Here is a 21,449-nt window from a genome sequence, read left to right as displayed (position 1 = left end):
CGGGACAAGCTGAATGGATGGCTTCATAATCTAGATCAACAGGGTTGAGTTCCATACGGTCACCAAAACTATCGATATTAGATTGATCTGGTACTACCCATGTATCATCTAGAGTAGTACATGAAGTGATCATATTAATATAGGAAACTGAAGTAGATTTTTCAGGAAATGGGGGAGGAGGAAGCAGAAAGGTTCCGATGAGAGAGGAATCCTTAAGCAATCCAACTACAACATGTTGATACAGGTGAGGGGTTCCCCCCACAAGAGGGACACTTCCCATAACTGAAGAACCAGTGACAAATAAAGTGAGTTGATCGATGGCTATGATACCGCCTTTATGAGGAAAATCTATCATTCAAAAATATGTGGGAAAAACCGCATCCATGGCATAGACCCATGTATGACCTAGTAGAAGATTATAATCTAGAGGTCTATTGATAACTTCGAATTCTACTGATACAATATTGCCACCTAATTCTACCTGTATAGAATTCAAAATATCACACGATTTATAAGTTCTTCCATCAAAATCTTTTAAAGTGGTTGGTGACTGGATTAATTGGGGAGAACCAATAACCTTCCAACAAGACAGTGACATAATACAGGTTGAGGCACCTTCGTCCACAGTGGAACGATGAAAATTATTACCATGAATAGCAACCTGGATCATGAAGGCTAATTGATTTTGAAGTTGAGGTGTACGGTTCTCATGGTTAAAGACTACTAGGTTGGAATCTGAAGGATCAATACATCCAATTGCTAAGAGCAATGCCTTCTTTTGAGTGGGGCAATTTTGCAACACTTCAAGAGTGGACATAACTGATGGAGCCTAATCCAAGTCCTCAACTATGTTATAATTTTGAGCAGCTCTTGGGCGAGGGTTGAATGTCGACTTCTAGATAACAATCTTGGGAGGATTAATTATTAATTTAGTAGGTACGATATTTGGAGTAGAATCTGGTGGAGATGCAGTCAAACTGGTAGGTTGATAAGTAGCCTAACAGTTTGAATGATTCACATTACCATAGTCCTCACTTTAGGTGGCCACCAAAATATCGTTTTTAGAGTAGAGGAAAGAATTACAACCAAATTAGAAGAAGTAGGGTCTCAGGCAACCAAATTGGTCTCCTAATTTGGAAATGGGTTTGTCAACACAATGAGCGTAGCGGAGGATTTAAGGAATCGATACACCTATGCCCGGTGTGGAAAATCATGAGTGAAATGTTCCTCATTACAAATTAGACATCAGTAACCAAGTTTCCTCTTCTCTTCGAGAGACTATTTTTTTTGTTTATCTTGTGGAGCATTGTCTTTCTTCTTCTTTCCTTTTCCTTTCTTCTTACTTCGTGTTTGCGGAGTTTTTCCTTTAGATGATTGAACGACATTTATCTTGGAAGTAGAAGCCATAGGGGTGAAAGGAGGGTTTTGAGCAGCGATAAAAAGAGTTGAACCCAATGGTTTACTCGTCAACTTTTAGTTGGTAGAACCAATCACGCCATTAACAACATGTGATTATTTACCAAGAGTTTGAGAAACAATATCGGTAGGTCGCAAAGCATCTGGTATCTTATCATACAACATGCTAGATTGGGTATAAATGAGATCCAAGTACTGGGCATGAGCGATCACCTATTCTTCAGTTACGACTCCGCCTTTGGCTATGTATTCTATGTTAGATGGTAATAAACACTTAATGAACCATTCAACTAACAATTTGTTAGGAACGAAAGTCTTAACCAAATGACGACAACATCACCACTCATGAATATGGTCAAAGATGTGAGTGGACTTACTCTGTTTGAAATTGGTTAAGAGTTCTGTTCCAGTCTCATATTTGATGAGTAACTGGAAATGTGTTAGGAATGTAGTAGCCAAGGCGCTAAAGTTATCAAATGAAGCTCGAGGTAATTATATGTACCATTTAGATGTCGTACCAATGAGTGTACGTTGGAAAAGACACAAATGAGAAAAATCATCATTAAGGGAGTTAGAAACCACAAATGATAAGTCATTATATGCGTGGATGGGTCTTCTCCATGGTTTCCATTCAATTTAGGAATATCAGAATGCAACTTGGTAGGAATAACTAGCCACCAAGGAGAATGGGAAATGGGATCGTTGATGAGGTTGGTCAAATCCAACAATTCGAGAGTCGCCATGAATGGAAATTTCCTGTTACGGTTCGGTGGAGGATATCCTCGATAAGAAGGGATAACCTCAAAAATAGGTATATGTGTCCTAGGATAGGCAGGATTTTTATATCCAATATACACATAACCCTGTTGTCCAGCTTCAGGATGACCTTGCAAAGGCTGGAACGATTGAGTTTGGACTTGTTGATCGTAAGGCATATGAGGGATACCTTGATACGATGGATATGGTTTCCCTGTGAGATTTTGTGTCATCCCCACATAAGTTGGATTCAATTGTGGTTGTTCATGTGCCATACCATACACATTCTGACCCATCTGAGCTTGAGGAATGACCTGCCCAAGCTATTATGATTATAAGTTACCTTGAAGAGGCTAGGTATACATGGGTTGATTCAAAGGTTCAACCAATAAAGGTTGGATCTTATTCAGTTGAGTTTGAGTAGGTTGATACATGGGTTATTGAACATAAATCTGATGGGTAGATGGAATAGGTTGAGAAGCTAAAGATGAAGCCATAACTGAACCAGGCTGAATAGGAAAAGTAGGTTTCCAATTAGTAGCAGCCATTACTCAATAAGGAGGACTCATTTGAGGCTGAGCACTAATTTTAGGAGATGGAAATGAACTTACAACATATTTCCCCCTAGTTGAAAGAGGAGGGTAATACAAAGAAAATTGCCCCCCAAGAGGAGGGTTCCCAATAGAAGATGGATTGGGCTATTGTAAATAACCATGTCCACTAACATAAGGACTAGTCTACTGTTGAACTGTAGGTGTAGATAGATGAAGAGGAGAAGACTGTGTAGTGCTAAGTAATGGAGCGTCAGAAATAATTCCAGATGTAGATATCATGGGAGAGGTCCATGGATTGGATGCTACACCAGATAAGGTACCAAACCAGGATTGGTAACCATGCGGGATGAACGAGCCACCATACAAATGTGCCTCTGGCATGGTTACAAACATAGATGAGGTTGAACCTTGGGTTCTCTCATCCATGGTAGTAGATACAGGCTGGGAAACCAAAGTAGACTTAGTCATGGTTAATCCCAAAGACGACTTACAAAAGAAACTCAGAGATGAGTTGAAAGGAAAAGAATTAGACAAAGGAGGCTGAAATGGAGAGTGAGGAGACAGAAAAGGATGGGCCTGATAAAAATGAGTCCATTCTCGAATGGGAGAGGAGGGTTGAGGCTCTTCTTATGGAATCTCTTTGATACTCACAATACCAATTGGAAGGGGTTCATTGTTGGGTCCAAGATATATAGCTTTGGGTTGTGTTTGAGATAGTGGAAGAAAATGCGAAGGTCCCGAAGTGATAGGTGTAGATGGATGAGGTACCTCAGGTTATATAACCTCACGTTTAGTTGTCTCTGACTCATGAAAGTTAGGTTCAATAACCTCAAGTAAAGATATTTTAGGCACTTCGGTGGTGACTATGTCAGAGTCACCAACCAATGGAGAGGTAATCTCAAGCTCCGTACTCATAGGAAATGATGATTCTGGTGGATCTATCTTAGATGGAGGACCATAAGTAATAACCCCTAAAGTACTGGATTCAGTATTATGCGCTTTCTTAGGATTTTGACGATGGCCGGGAGTTGCCTCTGGTGGAAGAGGAGCCTTATTTTTCATTATATGCGAACTTCAGGGTAAAGGGTCTTACTTTTCCCCACTGGATTAATGAATTTTAATAAATAACATGAAAAATAAATCAGAGAGGGTAAACTAGGCATAAAAGTTTACCAAGAAACTATGAACTACAATATATAACCTTGGAGAACTAAGGATTTACGTACAGGCAGGCAATCTCCTTGAATGTTGTGTTCAGTGTATCATAGTGTACAAGGTGATCGACTCGATTACTTATGGCAAGGATAGAAACCTATGGCGTACTTCCAAAATATACTCAATGGTACATGGAAGTGCAGTTCATGTTAGTGTTGTGTAATGAATAATCGTATGATGAGAGCATTCCCATATAATTTTCATGCGTGGAGCACCATTCAATATACCCGAAGGTACATGGAGAACAATCCTATACACTTACCTACGTGGAATGGGATATCACCCTCGGAATGCAACGTTGGAAAAATTGACATCTCCTATGTTTATAGACGCTAGAACACCTCTCTAGCCTACCTCTAGATGTTTGGGTTAATGTTACAAATTCTCCTTAGGTTGATTCAATAAGTTTTAAATTTTATCTTGATTTAAGTTTTGGTTTTCAAGGATCACCACAAATTTCACCTAAATATCCTAAAATTCAAACTAGCATGATAAAATGAAATATTTCATTTCAATGAAAAATTATATATGAGAGGGAAGAGAACAAATAGTATGCAACATACAAGATGAAACAAATAATATTATTAAGAAATTCCCCTAATGCAACTATTTCTAGCTACACTTTTCACTCACAAAACCCTATATGTAATGCATAATGCATAAGATTTTTCTTTTCAATTCCACTTAATTTTATGATGAAAACTAAGATATTCACCTAATCATTGATAAAAAACACTTTTCAGAATGATGACTAAAACACCAATCCTTTCAAGTAATCAAACGATCAAGCGATCAATTTACTTATGACCTAATGACAAGAAGAAAGTAGAAACCAAACAAATTCTTATCAAAGGAACTCAAAACCAAAAGAAAACAAGAAGAAGTCTTATGAGAGGGATAAACACACTCAGGGACACAAGGAGGACCAACTGGAATCAATTCAATCAGAGAGAAAAGTATCGAAAGGAATTTTTTTGCATGAAACAAGGGTTAGCACAGGTGTAAAGAGGCTACCATTACTCTACAATGCAGGTATAGAAAAGGCCAAGGTGCTCTGCAATGCTCTATCAGTAGACTAGGGGGTGGGTTGATCAAGGAAAAGGGATTTTATGACATAAAAATAAAATGCAACTCAATGAAGGGTCTTCCTAGGGTCAATTCAAGCTGAGTGAGACACTAGAGGTCTGTTCAAGAGGTGTAACAAAGTAAAAAGTGAATGAAACCACTAAGGGAATGAATCGTTCCCGAGTATGGTCGCCGATTTTTTATACGGAATCTATGAATGTGGACAAAATTATCTACCATAGACCTAGTGGCATGGTCTAGAACAACAAAAATCAAAGACTATGAAGTTTTCCTTAGAAGAATCGGAGAATGGAAGTGTGTCTCTCCTCTTGGCTTGTCAGCTCCAACCATAGCTCCAATCGCTATAATTACAACCTGCACAAACAAACAACATAATCCAAAGATCTACAACATATATGTAGCATTATCCAATTATTATATTCAATGGATCAACTTAGCATTAAAACACATGCACATAAGCATAACATAACACGTGTCAGAAAACATTATACTCTTTGTATTTATATGAAAGGGAGAGTTTTACAACCAAAAGTGGAAGTTGATCTTGTATAGATCCTCCCAAGTTGACTTGTCCTTCCTTGCCATAATGTACAACTCAAAGCCACCCTAATGCATAGGAATGATAACTCTCTTATGATCAAAGCAACAACATAAGGGTATGACTAGCCTCCAAAAGCCAACCTCTAGCTTGTGGATGGCAGTAAATATATAGGAGAGGATGGCAATTTCTGAATTCTTATAAATTTACCAACCTAGGGTTGAGATCCACTCTTGATGGAAGGATGAGCTCAAGGGATAAGAGGTAAAAACTCTAAGGTAGGGAAAGATAGGATTCAAGGTTCTTATCCAAGGTAAATGGTTATAACAACTCCTCGAATCTTCTGGAAGAGGAAGCTTCAAGATTCTTTTTATTTTTCTTGAATTTATAATATCAACGCACCCCCAACAAATAGAAAACCTACTATGATCAAAGTAGGTGCGGAATTGAGCGACCTTCCACTCAAAGCACGTCCCTAAAGAGACAAGGCGCCCTAGGCCTTAAAAGCACTAGAATGAAGCAATCAAGGTCAGAAACTCAGGGATTTGAGAGAGTCATGCTTAGGGCTTTGTGTAGGGATGATGAAAAGGTGTTCATGGATGTTGATGGATCGAATTTATAGGTATATTGACTAGATGTGACAAAATGGCCTATAACAATATGCCTTCTATTTCTTTCTAGGCTTGCTCCTTTTGTGTAAGTTTTTCCTACATTTTCTTAGTTGCCCTCTTTTTTCCAATTCTTTCCTCTTCAATCTTCTTTATTGTTGATTCTTATTTTCTTTTCTCTTCTTCTTTCTTTCTTTTGATTTCCTCTTCTTGCCTCCACCTATCCTATTCTTGTTTTTTTATTTATTCTTCGTTCCTCTTCTTTTGCTCTGGTTTTTTAGCTTCTTGTTTAACTTTATACTTGTTCAATCTTTCTTTCTTTGTTTCCTCCTCCCTTTTCCTCTTTATGGAAACTTTATTTTCCTAGGTATCTTTGTCATTCTAGGATTTCACATTTCTGTTTTTGATACCATTTTTCAGCTACGAACTACCATCTCCTTTTTTGGTGCCTCCATAGTGTGTGCAACATTGTAAAAACTCTTCACCTTATCTTCATCATTTTCAATGGTTGAGGTATACACCCATTTTTACGTTACCTTCTTATAGTGATTTGCAGCGAGACCCATGGAACCATATCTGTGGAATATCAATTTACCAAACTTAAAGGGTTCTAGATCAATGGCTTCTACCTCTACTTCTCTAAAACCTCATACACCATATGTGGCAATATTTATTGGAAACGAAGGCCATGGTGCTTTCATTGCATGAACTAACATTCCTTTAAACCCTATTGTGACCTAGCATGCAACTTTATTCAAGAATATATTATCTATAACAAACATAGGAAGCTAGCGAGGAGACCCTCGGGCTCCAAATACACTAATGTACGTTGAATATTTGGGTGTGAATCGACGAAATCCTATAATGCTGCTCTGGATCTATCTGACATACATGGAGATTATCTATCGAAAAGTATATGACATAAGGTTGAAATTAAGTTTTCAACAATTTGATGGTACATCCATTTTTATCTTATGTCCCAAAAAATTTTGCCATAGATGTGGACAAGTGGTATGTCTACAAAAAATTTCCACCTCCATCCTAATGGCTCAAATTGACATCTCGTGCATAGGGTATCCAACATATATGATGCCCTGTAAAATTCAAGTTGTTGTCGCTCTGGTGGATTTTGGTCTTGTTTTACATTTGTTGTGATGGAGGCTAGTAGACTTTCTGACCAAATAAAAATAATCTCATCTTCAAAACAAGTGTATATCATCGATACCCAATTCGCTTTAAATAATTCTACATATTGTCTACATTACAACCTGCAACACATTTTTGCCACCATTTGATATGCCTTTCTTAGCAATTTGTTCATTTGGATCCCATCGGATCAATGTCAGAACTTTTGGGGCTCTTGCCACCAAGTCTTAAAGATATCCATGTTTGCTAGAGCAAAATTATAATACCACTTAGCTATTCAAGGGCTACTTGATAACTTGGAAGCTTATAATACTCAACGATGTGGGGATATATGTACGTTGCTGTATCTAAACCATGGAAATACTGAACATTCATATCATATATATCTATGCACATGATGATCCATTCAATAGTTTCAGCACATGGTGGAACAATAAGATGTGTTGCTACTTTGTGGAATCAAGAGTTCTTGACATTATGATACACTCTATTGTCATATTCATCCTCGGGAACCTCATTTTGAGAAGATGATTGATAGATATTAGATTAATTCATTGGTATTGATTTTTATATGAAGCAAATTATGTCTAAATAGATGGGAAATAAGATTATAACACTTTCAACTGCCCCTCATTCACTGCCTTCAACACTATTCTTGCCTGGTCGATGGTACCTGGAATATTAGAGATATTAATTATAAAATTTGTTAGAAGAAAACCAATAAATAATTATAGTGTGCTACCTGGGCTAAGGAAGATCAATGGGTTGTTGAATGTGTTGTGGGGAAAGGTTGCACAGAGATGGGGATGTGATATGGCACAAGGGAAGGTTTTTCAATGGTGTTGTCATTGATTTGGATGTTAGTTCTTGAACACTCTTAATATACGTCATGATTACATTAGTGAAAACCTTGAATGGATAAGTAGGTTTGGAAGGATGGTACAAAACCCTTGTATTCCTACATATATTTTCTTGAAGATGATGATGAATGAATTTTATATCAAGTTCATTGTCCTTGGATGCTCAAATTCATGTCGATTCTGATGGTATATGGCATGTCTTGTAACTCCTCGCGGTTGAGGAGATATTGACATTTAAATATCAAGTCCCCATTTTGTGGGCTAAAACCCCAACACCAAGTTGATGTGGCAATTTAATAATGGTTGAAAATCATGAGTCCATGTGACATTCATTAAAAATTTAATTAACATTTTTGAGGGGATTAATCTCAAATGCAAAAGGGCTCCCTCCAAATTATGGGTCCAAAAGGATAAAATATTGAATTTTAGATTGAGTTTTTCCTCCAACATAGGTCAACCACAAATGGTCTAATGGCACACCAAGTTGTATATATAAAGGAAACATTTCAACCTCAAATGAACTCACTCAATTTTATGTAAATTCGTTTTGAAATGGTCTGAGATTCACACTGCCAACTGAGGTTTGAAATCTCCATCTTTGACTGAGGAAACTCGCTCAAACCCTGAGGCAAGTCGCTAAGGAAGTCTAAAGCTTATTCATAGGCCTACTTTGCCTCTTTTTGAAGAGATTTTACATCTTTTTTGAGGTTTTTTTTTCCTTAATATTTAATCCTCAAGTGTACAAGTTTGTAGTTGGTGAAGCTCATATTTTTCAGCCCCTTCTAGAAGGGAATACGTGGAAGTTACATGGGTTGTGGCTCATTCTTTTGGTCATGGTTTCTCTGGGTTCTCATGATCATTTTGTAGGAGTCTGCAATATTCATTGGGACTTTCTTTTTTTTCACTTCTGGTTCACAAATACCCATGGTCAGTGGGTCCGCTATGTCCAGGGTTGTTCAACACTGAGTGGACCCCACCTGAAGGGGATCAACACCCCTCGGCCTATTCACTGACTTGACCCCAAGAGCTTTCGGGAATTGACCCTGTGACCTCCCGATTGGCGAGGCACTGATTTGACTGATTGAGCTAACTCTTGGGGCTATATTCGTTGGGACTTTCTATGAGTATAAGACCCATTTTTAAGACTAATTCTAAGGCACGTCTGGAACCCTGGAACAAAGTGTGAAGCATACGAGTCTTTGAGGAAGTTTTAATGAAAAAAATATGTGTTTTCTAGGGCTTAAACCAGCGAAGATTTGAGGTATTTTTGTGCACGATTCTTTATCCTGAGGCAAATTTTGGCCTCCCTCTATGGTAAAACTTGCACTATAACTTGCTCAAAATTTTTGTTTCAAGATTGCTCTAATTACATAAACATATTCAGCTTGTGGCACATATTTGTGGAACAATTTTTGTTTTTTTTGTTGTTGGGGAGTTTGGCTTTGTTATTTTTTATTTTTGGCTTGGAAAAAGGGCTTAGTTTGTCCCTCTCTTTTTGTGTCCCTGTGCAGGTTTGTTCCAACTTTGTTTATCCATATTCCAACTCTGTTTACACAGAAGATTAACATCTATGTTTTCCCTATCTTGTGTCGTAGTCAAGCCCTTGTTGGTTTATATTCCAACCCTCTCTTTCAGGTCCTTTTTCCTTAATATCAACCCTCATTTTGTAATACTTGTATACCTTAACCTCTACATCTTCTGCCCTAGTTGTATTAAAGTCACAATAGACCTATTCAAGTGAAAATATCAAGTTTTGATTGCAAGTCTTAAATACATCAAAGTTTCATATGTGTTATACTATACGCCCATCATAAACTTTGAGAACCATGTGCAGACCATTGAGCATCGATATTTTGTGGTGGATCTAAGAGTTTGTGCTAGAATATGATAGAGGCCTTTGCAACTAAGTTGATGAGTGTGCAATGGCAACTAAACCTTGTAATAAAAATCAATGGATGCATATGGAAGAGAGTGAAATTTTGATGACTTGTTTGATGTTGACAACAAGTTCCATGATGGATCTATTTGCATGAACAATACATTGCTACTTAGCTACAAAGTGCACTGCAGTAGCTAGTGATGTTAATATGAGAAACTAAGGTTTCTTGCAACATACTTATTTGACATCCTATGATCTCAAACTTGTCAAGGAAAAAGTCGAGATAAACTATAGTTGGGCATAGGTCAGATTGGAGGCATCTAGGTTTGTGCACGTGGACACAAGTCAAGAGTGTTAACAGTTACAATACTACATGGTTGTGATGCCAGAGTAACTACAATGCAAATTGTTGTGATTGTGATTGAACTCACTATTGTGAGAATTATCAATAGACATATTTGTATGATGAACAATATTGGTCACAGTTGTGAAGCTATGGTTTCAACTGCAGATGTTGAAGTACAATATTTGTATTTACAACTAGGGTTTGTATTTGTTGACGCAAGTTGTGCCAGTAGTACTGAATGACGAAAACCAATAGACTATTTGATACTTTTTTATTTTATTGAGCAAAAGGGGATCAAGTTTCAAAACATATGAAATGTGGTTTGTTGTGGTGAGCTGAAGCTTGGAGCCTTTAGGTGAAGTGACAACTTTCTAAGCAGGGTGGAAGGGTGGTGCAATGTAGGAGAGTGGAGACTCCTTCAAGTCAAATCCTTATAACACTTTAGGGCAGAAAGGTGGTTCTAAGGAAAGTTGGATCCTTCGTAGGGCGTTAGAGAATCCTTTCAGTCAGAGATGGTAAACATGGTCTTGGATCATATTTTATATTGGAGCCTGTAAACCAACGTGTTGGATTATCCTTCTAGTTAGAGCTAGTAAACTAGGGAGTTAGAGCATCCTTTCAATTGTAACTTATAAATTACGGGGTTGGGGACTCCTTCCAGTTATAGCTGGACAATATTGGAAGTTGGAGCTTTCCATGATGTAATCAAGAAAAGGCATATATTAAGAAGCATTCGATGGCTTTTCTCTTGGAAGGGTTTCCACATAAAAATTTGGTGTCTATTGTCTTTGATACTGTTCTTTGTTGAATGATGTTGATTTATGTTTTGATCTAATGCTAATGCTAATTAAATTTCTTAAAAAAAAAAAAAAAAACTAACTAAAGAAAAATACAAATTGACCCCCCTCTTAGTATTTCCAATAAAGTTCACAAATTGAAGGTGGCAAGTGTGCTAAAGGGAAGTGTGCTACAACGATGCTACATGATGTAATAGTTTAGTGCAATAATATGGTTTTTGTCGCAATAGAATGAATGTTCCATTGTGCAAGATCAGGTGATTTCACTACAATATAATAATTAGTTATGTGTGCATGTTGTGTAGAGAGTAGGGCTATGACACGTTGTAGTGTAAAGGGAAAGATAACGATGGTGAGAGAATTTGCATTAGAAATTCATTCAAAGAGTGTAATTTTGCAGAGAAAAGCATTAATCTACAAGATAAGATCATGCCATTGTGCAAAGAGAAATGGGAAGCTCTGCATTGTACCTTAATAAGAATGAGCGACGTACCACATGGATGCATGCATTACTGCGCTATGGTGAGGCTAGGAAAATTGGAGAGGGAAAAAAATGGTTAAGTATGGAAAAAAGGCGAAGAGAGATAAATGTTGAAAGAGGGGAAGATAAAGGTGCAATCTAAGTGGAGTTAAAATATATAAAGAAGAAAAGGGTAGGTGGAAGGTTAAGGGTTAGAATGTGAAAATATGTGTGAAAGGCAAAGCACCAAAAGACATAAACATATAAGAAAAGGCACGAGGAATTTCCCAAAACGTTAACACGATAGTTTAACTCCCAACAATGGCATGAAGACTAGAAATAATGCATGAACTGATATGATCATGTGCTCCGAAGAGCATAAGGCTTTGGCAAAAAAAAGAAGGGTGCAAATGAAAGTGGAGATTTTACCTTATATAATTGTCACACATGTGAGGGTCTCCATGCACATAAAATTCAATGGTGCAATAATTCTTGCGAGAAGCCTTAATGCAGTGCACTAAACTACCTAGGTATAATGCATCACACTAGTGTGTTGGTGAGAATGTGCCAATTAGATTATCTCTATGATGTGCAACACTAAGTAGGATTGTGCAACACTAATCAATATCATTGTGTTGCATTGACTATTGGACAAAATTTTATTGATCTAAGGAGGTAAGGTGCAGTAATTTCTTCCTCGAGAAAAGAATAAGTCCAACCATTGCACTTAGCTATCTCAAAGGAAAGCACCAAATGGCAGGGGACTCTAAATTTTAGAATATGTCAAAAATTTGGGGTTATTCTAATGGTTACAACAAGATGTTAATATAGAAAAATATTATGTTCTCAATGAACAAAAGGTTCAAGCTTAACACCCTGCTCAATCAAAGGTTAAAAACAACTTTACACATCAACATCAATGTCATCTATAATGACAACTTCATATTTTGACATATTATGATCAACCAAATCTTCAATGCTCTTAATAGAGCCATTAACAGTCAATTTCCTTTCCTGCAACTCAATGGAATGAACTCTACTTGAAACAAACAAGATCCTTATAGTATTTGTAAAGAGACTCCTATTTGTCAATGAATTTTCATCATACCCAATACCTACTATAGGTGATCTTAGCTCAAGTGTAATGGGAATGGCAATATCATGTCCACTCTTCCCAATTCCACCTTTGTTATAGCCCATATTATTTAACAACCAAGACTCAATACTAATGATATGTTTCTAAAAACTAGGAGAAAATGGAGCATTAGTAGCCAAAAAAGCATGAGAAGATATTAAAACATAAATATCACCATTATTATAGTTAACATGGCTACAAGAAAGATCATCAAATGCACAAAAAGTAATAAACAATTTGAAAAAAGCAACATTATCACACTTCTTCAATACAACTTGTAATCCACTAAATTCTTGTTCAAGACCATGTTTGCATTGCCTTTCTGTATAAGAAGCCTTTCTCATGCCTTTACCCTTTTATTATTTTTCTTTTTTATGCAATTTTGCATTATTGGGCATTCTTTGCGCTAGTGGATGAGGGATACTAACTCATTTTACGACTAGTAAAGACTTTAAGATTTTTGTGAAATGGATTTGCTGACTATTCTAGTTTTCTCTCCATCCCTTATCTAACATATGGGTCAATGCATTTGCGCACAAGATTCATTAATTCAAAATCAATCAAGTTATGAAGATCCTATTAACAATACGAGTTTCTGGAAAAAAATTAGGTGTGTTAAATACCTTGGCCACCCGTGCATTAAGGATTTCTTATGAGGGTTACCTTAATGATGAGAAAACCCACCTATTGGATGTTTTCGAAAAAAATGGTGATAATAAATTCCAGGGAATCAAAGCTTTCCAAAAATCCAACCTAAGTTCTAGGACAAAAAATGACCTTATGGATCATATCCCCAAAATTTAGCTTCCTTACATTCAGGGAACCCCTGATAGGATTGCTCGCATTTTGGGAAAGAATAAAGTTTCGACCACCTTCAAACCATTGAATACCATTCGACATATGATAAATAAAACCAAGGATCATGTCAACCCTTATAACATGAAATGCGTCTACAATTTTTTTTTGATGTGTTGATCCCTATGTTGGTGAAACTAGTTGATCTGTTAAGCAGAGGATCCACGAGCATGTTGTTGATATTAGACATTGTCGGTCCCATTCCTCTACTCTTGCGAAGCATGCTGAGAAAACCAAGCACCATATTTGCATTGAAGACTTGAAGATCCTAGATAAGATGGACCATTATCATCACAAGAAGTTCAAAGAAGCCATTGATATTGAAAGACACTCTAACAATATGAACCGATATGATGGTTGGAAGATTGGTGGGAATTGAATCCCTGCCCTTTCTTTTGGTTTTTCTTTCTCCTGATTCCTTTTTCCCCCTTCCTTTTTCACTTTTGTTTTTAATCTTCCTTTATTTTCTTATATCTTTTGAGTATGTTTATTATTATATTCATGTATTTATACTTTTTTAATTTTTTTGACTAATACATATATAGTTGTATATATGATCTATATATATACAGTAATATTACATATATTATTTAATATTAATACGCTTATAAAAATAAATAAAAATGACTTTTTCCTTTTACTAATATTTATTATATTCTCTTTTACTAATACCCTGTGCTACTATCAAAATGCAACGAGCATAACAAACATTCAGTTGAGTAGTGGGAGGAGATATGAATATCTCTTAGGTGAGGGAAATAGTCTCCAAATTCCCTGTAATATTAGAGGGTGGAGATGGTATTTTATAGATTCCCTTACTAGCATGGGTGGAGACATGTTCCTTGTATTCTTGGTAAGGAGATTTCTTTAGCCCCCTCTGCCTATTTTCTTGGGTTTGCAATGGGCTCTAGATTCCCATAATTCGGTGGAACCAATGTGTAAAAAGAATTGATTGAGGGTGTGTTACATTCAGTGGAGCATTAGGAGGAGAGAAGAATATCTCTCAGGTAAGGGTAGTAATCTCTGGATTTCCCTATAAAATTCTAGGGTGTATATGTTTTTCTCTATATTATCTTTCCAGCATGGATGGAGGCTTAGTCCTTAGATTCCTGGTAAGGAGAGTTGTTTAGCCTCCTCTACTTGTTTTCTTGTTTTTCTTACAGTGAGTTTTGGATTCCCTTGCTAATTTGAGGGTGGAGGTATAACCTTTGGATTCCCTTACTAATTTGAGGGTGGATGTATAGACTTTGGATTCCATTTCTGATTTGATGGTGGAGATGGTGGGCCTTTAGATTCCCTTGTTGATTTGAGGGTGGAGGTGGTGGACCTTTTGATTCCCTGTGAGAAAATAAATACACTAAGAAGTTGGTGGGTGGAGGTGGATGGTACAATGGAGTCCTTGTTTCAGCAGGTAGAATTGGTTTAATCCCTTAAGCACTCATCCTCAAGCTCTAGAATCTAGTATGTGGGTGACTACTTAAGGAAAGGTTTGGTTTCATTGTGTTTAAGGTTAGGTGAAGAGTTGAAGACCCAATATCAGTTGCAGGGCACCTTTAATTAGATAAGTATACTCAATCTTTGTACCTTTAATGCTAACCATACCTTAAACGTGTGGTCTTAAGGCCAATTTTGGTACGTTTCAATGTGTTGGCCCAATTCTTATGATATGTTATGGAATGTGATTTTCAACATGCTTGTGAAACATGATTCCCTATTTTGGTTATGCATATGATCTAATATGGAATGTGATTACCTGCATCCCTAAGGAATGTTGATTTTCTTGTAATATTTTTGAGTTAAATGAATGGATTCTTGTATGCATTCTTGAGCTTATTTTTTGTTTTTCATCAATTCAAGGGACCTGTGGATCTCTGAACTATTATGGGCCTAAAATTGGTCCACTGATCTTAAGTATGAATGGAGGAATGGATCTCTATTGTATTATTAGTAATGAAAGGATGAGATATTAAGCCTCATTTTATCAATGTTAAGCTTAGAAAGGATGGTGTATTTATGTTTATATATATATATATATATAGAGAGAGAGAGAGAGAGAGAGAGAGAGAGAGAGAGAGAGAGAGAGAGAGAGAGAGAGAGATAGAGACAGAGACAGAGAATGGGATGAAATCTTTGTAAGCTTAAGAGAGATAGTTGAAAGTATACATTTATGTTATACTAATATATATGTATGTTTGCATCGAACGAGTTTATATATTTATGTTATAAATATATTTATGTTATACATATATATGTATGTTTGAAGGTTGGACTAGGCTAAAGCTCAAATAAGCTTAATAGAGGAAGCATATCACACATATGAATGATACCATAGCCAAGCACAGGGAGCTGAGGAAACCCTAAACATGCACATATGCATGTGATGGGGATTGGAATTTCAAGGCCTAGAGGAGAAAAAAGGACTCAAGCATAAGTGCCATGTCCAAATGTTGAGAACGAGGGTTGAAATTCATTACTAGGGGTTTAAGGAGTCGGCTCTCTATTGAACCATATGGCTAGGAGCCATGACCAAGGGCACTTGCAAGAGAGATTTGAGTCGTAGGTGTCGAATAAACTTGTATGTCATCCATGTGCCGTGGAGGTTTTATCCCGAAGAATTAAATGGGAGCCCAATGCTAGAAACAATGGAAACCATGACACTACTGAGAGAGGGGGTGAATTAGTAGTGTGACCAAATTATAAAATTATTCATAAATTATACTTTTCAATCAATTTTGCAATTATTCATGAATTAACAACATAACTCAATCATGTAAAACGGGGGCTCCAAGTAAATAATGTCGAAGCTTTTGTAAGGAGTACACCATGGAGGAGGATGGGCGCGCGTAAAGGTCAGGGATAGGGTTTCAGGCTTCTCCTAGGGTTTGTAGGGCAGCTGCTTGCGGTTTCCTCAGGGTAGCGGCTTCAACAGATCTCCGACAGCTCCTCGACGGTCAGATCCACGCCGGTTACCTGCCACAGTCTCGGTCCTCGCATCTCCACTGCTGCAGCTGTGACTTCGAACTTCTCGCCTGTCCCTTTCTGTCACCGACCTTTTCAGTTATGGATCGTTGGGAATATGAGGAGGTGGACTATTCGGCGGATCCTTCGCCGGAGAACGTCGCTTTTGGAACGCCTCGTTTTATCTCTCGCTCGCAGAACCCTCCTTCAGCCTCCACTTCTGCTCAGCCGCATCAACCGTTTACTGCTACTGCCTCATACTCCGCGGTCGTTCACCCCCCTGTTTCCCCGCCATTCGAGGTTCCACCGCTTTCACCTGGGGCCCTACATTATCTGGCCTCCAATACTCCGCCATCTCCTTCATTTGACCCCCTGGCTACTATCCCATCTGTGATCCGTCCTCCGCCGATCTCAAATCCTGCAAATCTCGCATCTGCCTCTGGTATTCGTCCCTCGGGGTGCTTTGAGACACCAGCGGTTTCTTCCACTCCCACAAATCCGTCTCCTCGGGAGGGCATTACTAACCCCCTGGTGGATCATCCATCGGCCCCTCGTTCTGGACCTAAGAAGGTTAAATGTATTAGATCGACGTCAAGGGATATCTCCATCAAATTTGACGAGGCTAAACCGCTTGGCGAATTTATGGACATTGCCAATACTGTGTTGGTTGGGCATGTCAGGGGCCGATCATACTCGAGGCAGCGATTAAATCAATGGGTTAAGGAGATCTGGGGTGGAGTACTTTTTGACCTACCAGAAGTCCATGTCCTCCCCAGAGGATGGTTCTCGCTTAAATTCTCCAAGGTCTGCCAAACAAACCTTGTGTTGGGACGTTATTGGCACATCGAAATGGCCCCTGTTCTTCTCAAGCGTTGGAACCCTCTTTTCGATCCAGAACGCGAGCAGCTAGGAGCCGGTCCAATCTGGGTGAGACTTCCTGGATTACCAATTCCTTTCTGGGATGAGGAAGTTTTTATCAGCGTGGGCAATGCCCTTGGGACTTACCTGGATTATGATCGTACATATGTGGAATCTGGGCATCGAACTCTGGCTCGGATTTTGGTTCATTTGGACACTCGCGAGGGTCTAGAGGAACAGATCACGCTTCAGTGGGGAAGGTGCATTCGGGTTCAGTTGCTGGATTATGAAGGAGTTCCATATCGTTGCAGACGATGCCACAAAGTGGGGCACCTTGCAAAGGACTGTCCCCTCAACAAGAAAGCTGCAGACTCAGTGAAAGGCACCCCGGCTTCAACCAGGAATGCATCCCCCATTATATCTCGTCCGCCATCTGCTGGTCCGGCCCCTTCGGCTTCTCCACCTACGGGCGATGCAGAGCTCCGGAGATCCTCGCCTCCTAAAACAAGGGCTCGCTCGGCGGCAGAAGCGGGTATGACCTCTGTTTCTTTTTCATTGCATACATCTAATAATGAATTTCTTGCCTCTGGCTCGTCTGCACATATTCCCATGATCCCATGCACTATATCTTCGCCCCTCGCCTACACTGACCCTATTATCTCTACTTCATCTCTTGGGTCCTTTACCTCTCCGTGTCCATCCTCCCCTCCCCACCCGTATTTCCTTAGGTCTCGTAACACTAAAAAAGAGCAGACTGACGGACACTCGGGTCTGGGCATTATCTTTCCTGAGGGGGCTCCTTTGAATTCCAGAGGGAGAAAATCTCATCTTTCCAAAGCCATCAAACAAGCTGGGGCTGAGGTAGTCTCTGGCCGACAAGCTACCATCGACGGGGTCCTTAGAGCAGGACACACCCCGAGGAGTGTTCCCCCATGAAATGCCTTTCATTTAACTGTAGAGGACTTGCTAGTTCCTCCAAAAAACTAGCATTGAAGAGGCTCATTGCCTCTGAGCCGATTGACATTATCATGCTTCAAGAAACTCTCTGCTCTGCTGATCAAATAGTGGGTGTCATGCAAGCCATGGTTCCTGGTTGGATTTTCTTTGCTAATGATGCGGTGGGTCGATCAGGGGGAATAGCCATTGGTATAAACCCTCGCACCATTAAGCCCACCTCTTCCTGGGGAGGGGCTGGATACATCGGCCTGGACTTCTTCTCGGCTGACCTTGGTAAAGATTTAAGAATTGTCAATATATATGCCCCTTGCTCCCAGCGAGAAATTTTTTGGCGGAATACTCTTCAGATGCCCCTACTTAATGAGGACCATGTTATTATAGGAGGAGATCTCAATTTCTCGCTGGGTTTCAGGGAGTCATGGGGCACTGAGGCACAAATTGACTCTATCACGGATTATATGACAAATCTGCTGGATCAATCAGATTTCTCGGATATACCAGTACAGCGTCTGCTTCCCACCTGGCGGAATCGAAGGGTAGGGGATGCTGCACTGGCCCGCAGACTTGATAGATTTCTTCTAAAGGGTCCTCTACTTCAACATCTTCATCTCTATAGACAATGGGTTGGCTCGGGGGGGATATCAGATCACAATCCGATATACCTGGAGATTCTGGGGCCTACTAAGAAACCCAAGGCACCTTTCAAATTCAATTCATCTTGGCTGAAGGATCCGGAATACAATCAGATGATAAAAGACTTCTGGGCTTCTCATCCCATCAATGATTCTGTTCCCTTTGCTAAAGGCTTCTGTAGGAACCTATCGGAGATTAAGCAGTGCTCTATTAAGTGGGCTAGGGAGAAATTTGAAAGGGAGACAGCACTGCTATCCCAGATTGAAGCAGACCTAAGTTCACTCACGGATGACAGAGGACAGGGTTTCTTAACTGTTGCGGACAAATGTAGGCTGATGGAACTTGAGAATCAAAAGGCCAAGATCCTAAAAGAGCGAGAGGAATCCATTAGATTAAGGAGCAGAGCCTTATGGATTCAAGCGGGGGACGACAACACTAAATTTTTCCATAACTTTGCCAAATGTAGAAAGGTATCTAATACTATCTGGAAGCTCCCTACCCCGGATGGAGACTTTGCGGATAACTTTAATAAACTCGCTCAGCTGGGCATATCACATTTCAGGAACCTCTACAGGAGTCCGCGAGATGAAAGCTTACTTGATATCATCAATGTTGCAAATCACTTCCCAAGATTTGTGGAAGAGGAAGAAGTGGAGACTCTCACTGATCCGGTCACTGCTGGGGAGATGGAAGGAGTACTGAAATGGTTCAAGAAAGACAAGAGTCCAGGGCCGGATGGATGGACTATTGAATTCTTCATAGCCTTTTATGACATATTGGGACAGGACTTGCTTCGGGTGGTTGAAGAAAGTAGGACTTCTGGTTCTATATATCATGCCATCAACGCTACTTTTATCGCTCTCATCCCCAAATCTGACTCTCCTGCATCCTTTGATGATTATAGGCCCATCTCCCTTTGTAACTGTCTCTACAAAATCATCTCGAAGACCATTGCAAATCGTCTCAGACCGATTCTCTCTCGATCCATTGGCCCTCAGCAATTTGCTTTCCTTGAATCTAGACAGATCCATGAGGCCATTGGTCTAGCACAAGAAGCCCTTCACTCCATCTGGGCCAAGAACTTAAAGGCTATCCTGCTCAAAATCGACCTATCCAAAGCATTTGACCGTGTCAGCTGGTTATATCTCAAAATGATTCTCATTCATCTGGGTTTCCCTCATGCATACATCTCCTGGATCATGGCCTGCATTACATCTCCATCCTTCAGCATACTTATAAATGGTTCGGCCACGGATTTTTTCCACTCTGAAAGGGGTCTGAGGCAGGGATGCCCTCTATCGCCTCTTCTATTCCTATTGGTCATGGAAGGCCTCAGCCGACTTATGGAAGCTGCTAGGCGATCTGGTGACATTAGGGGCCTTCGCATCTCGGAGCACTGCTTTCTCTCACATCTACTTTTTGTAGACGATGTCCTTATTCTTCTGAATGGTAGTGTGCGTGATTCTCGATCCTTCTTAAAGATCCTTCGACTGTTCTCCTCGGCTACGGGTATGTTGCCTAACCAGTCGAAATCTACCATTACATGTACTCGCACATCTGTTCAGGAGACCCAAGTTGGTATGCAAGCTTTCCCTTATTCGGTCCACCCCCTGGATAGAGGCCTCAAATATCTGGGTTTCAACCTTAAACCGACTTGCCAGAGGATTGCGGACTGGGTTTGGCTGGTAGCCAAACTGGAGAAAAGACTTACAAGCTGGAGTTTCAGATACCTCTCCAGGGCTGGTAGACTTGTACTCATAAAATCTGTTTTAGAGGCTACCCCCGTTTTCTGGATGGCGTTAGCTTGGATTCCTAGGAACATCCTGGGGCGTATACAACAACTCTGCAATAGATACCTATGGAATGGGAGACAGGATAAAAGAATTTTTGCTTGGATAGGTTGGAAGAAAATCACTCTGCCTAAAAAATGGGGTGGCTGGGGTCTTAAGGAGCTACCTGAATTTGCAAAAGCACTTGCCGCCAAGATGGGGTGGACTTTGCTTACCGGACAAAATCTCTGGACACAGGTAGTATATCATAAATACATTTGGCCTCTTAATATTTTGGATTGGGCCCGTCTCCCTACTTGGTCAACAATGGGATGCTCATCGGTTTGGAAGGCTCTGATTCATTCACTGCCCCTCATTCGCAGCAACCTTGCTTGGCGCATTAATGATGGAATGACAGGTCGCATTGGCCTTGACCCTTGGTCCAACAGTGGGGGGAGACACATCCTTTCTCCTGATCTTGTATTGCACTTACAGACCCGGAATATATGTCATTTTGCTCACATTGCAGACCAACAGCGCTCTGATATTTTCTCACAGGCTTGGAAATCCGCCCAACAATTGGGTCTCCCATTACACTGGCATCAGGAGTGGAATAGTTTTAC

This window comes from Pinus tabuliformis, chromosome 9 (assembly GCF_031772625.1).
Source record: "Pinus tabuliformis cultivar Carrire ecotype Pingquan chromosome 9, CPIR1, whole genome shotgun sequence".
NCBI classification, from domain to species: Eukaryota; Viridiplantae; Streptophyta; class Pinopsida; order Pinales; family Pinaceae; genus Pinus; species Pinus tabuliformis.
This window is presented reverse-complemented; position numbering follows the sequence as displayed.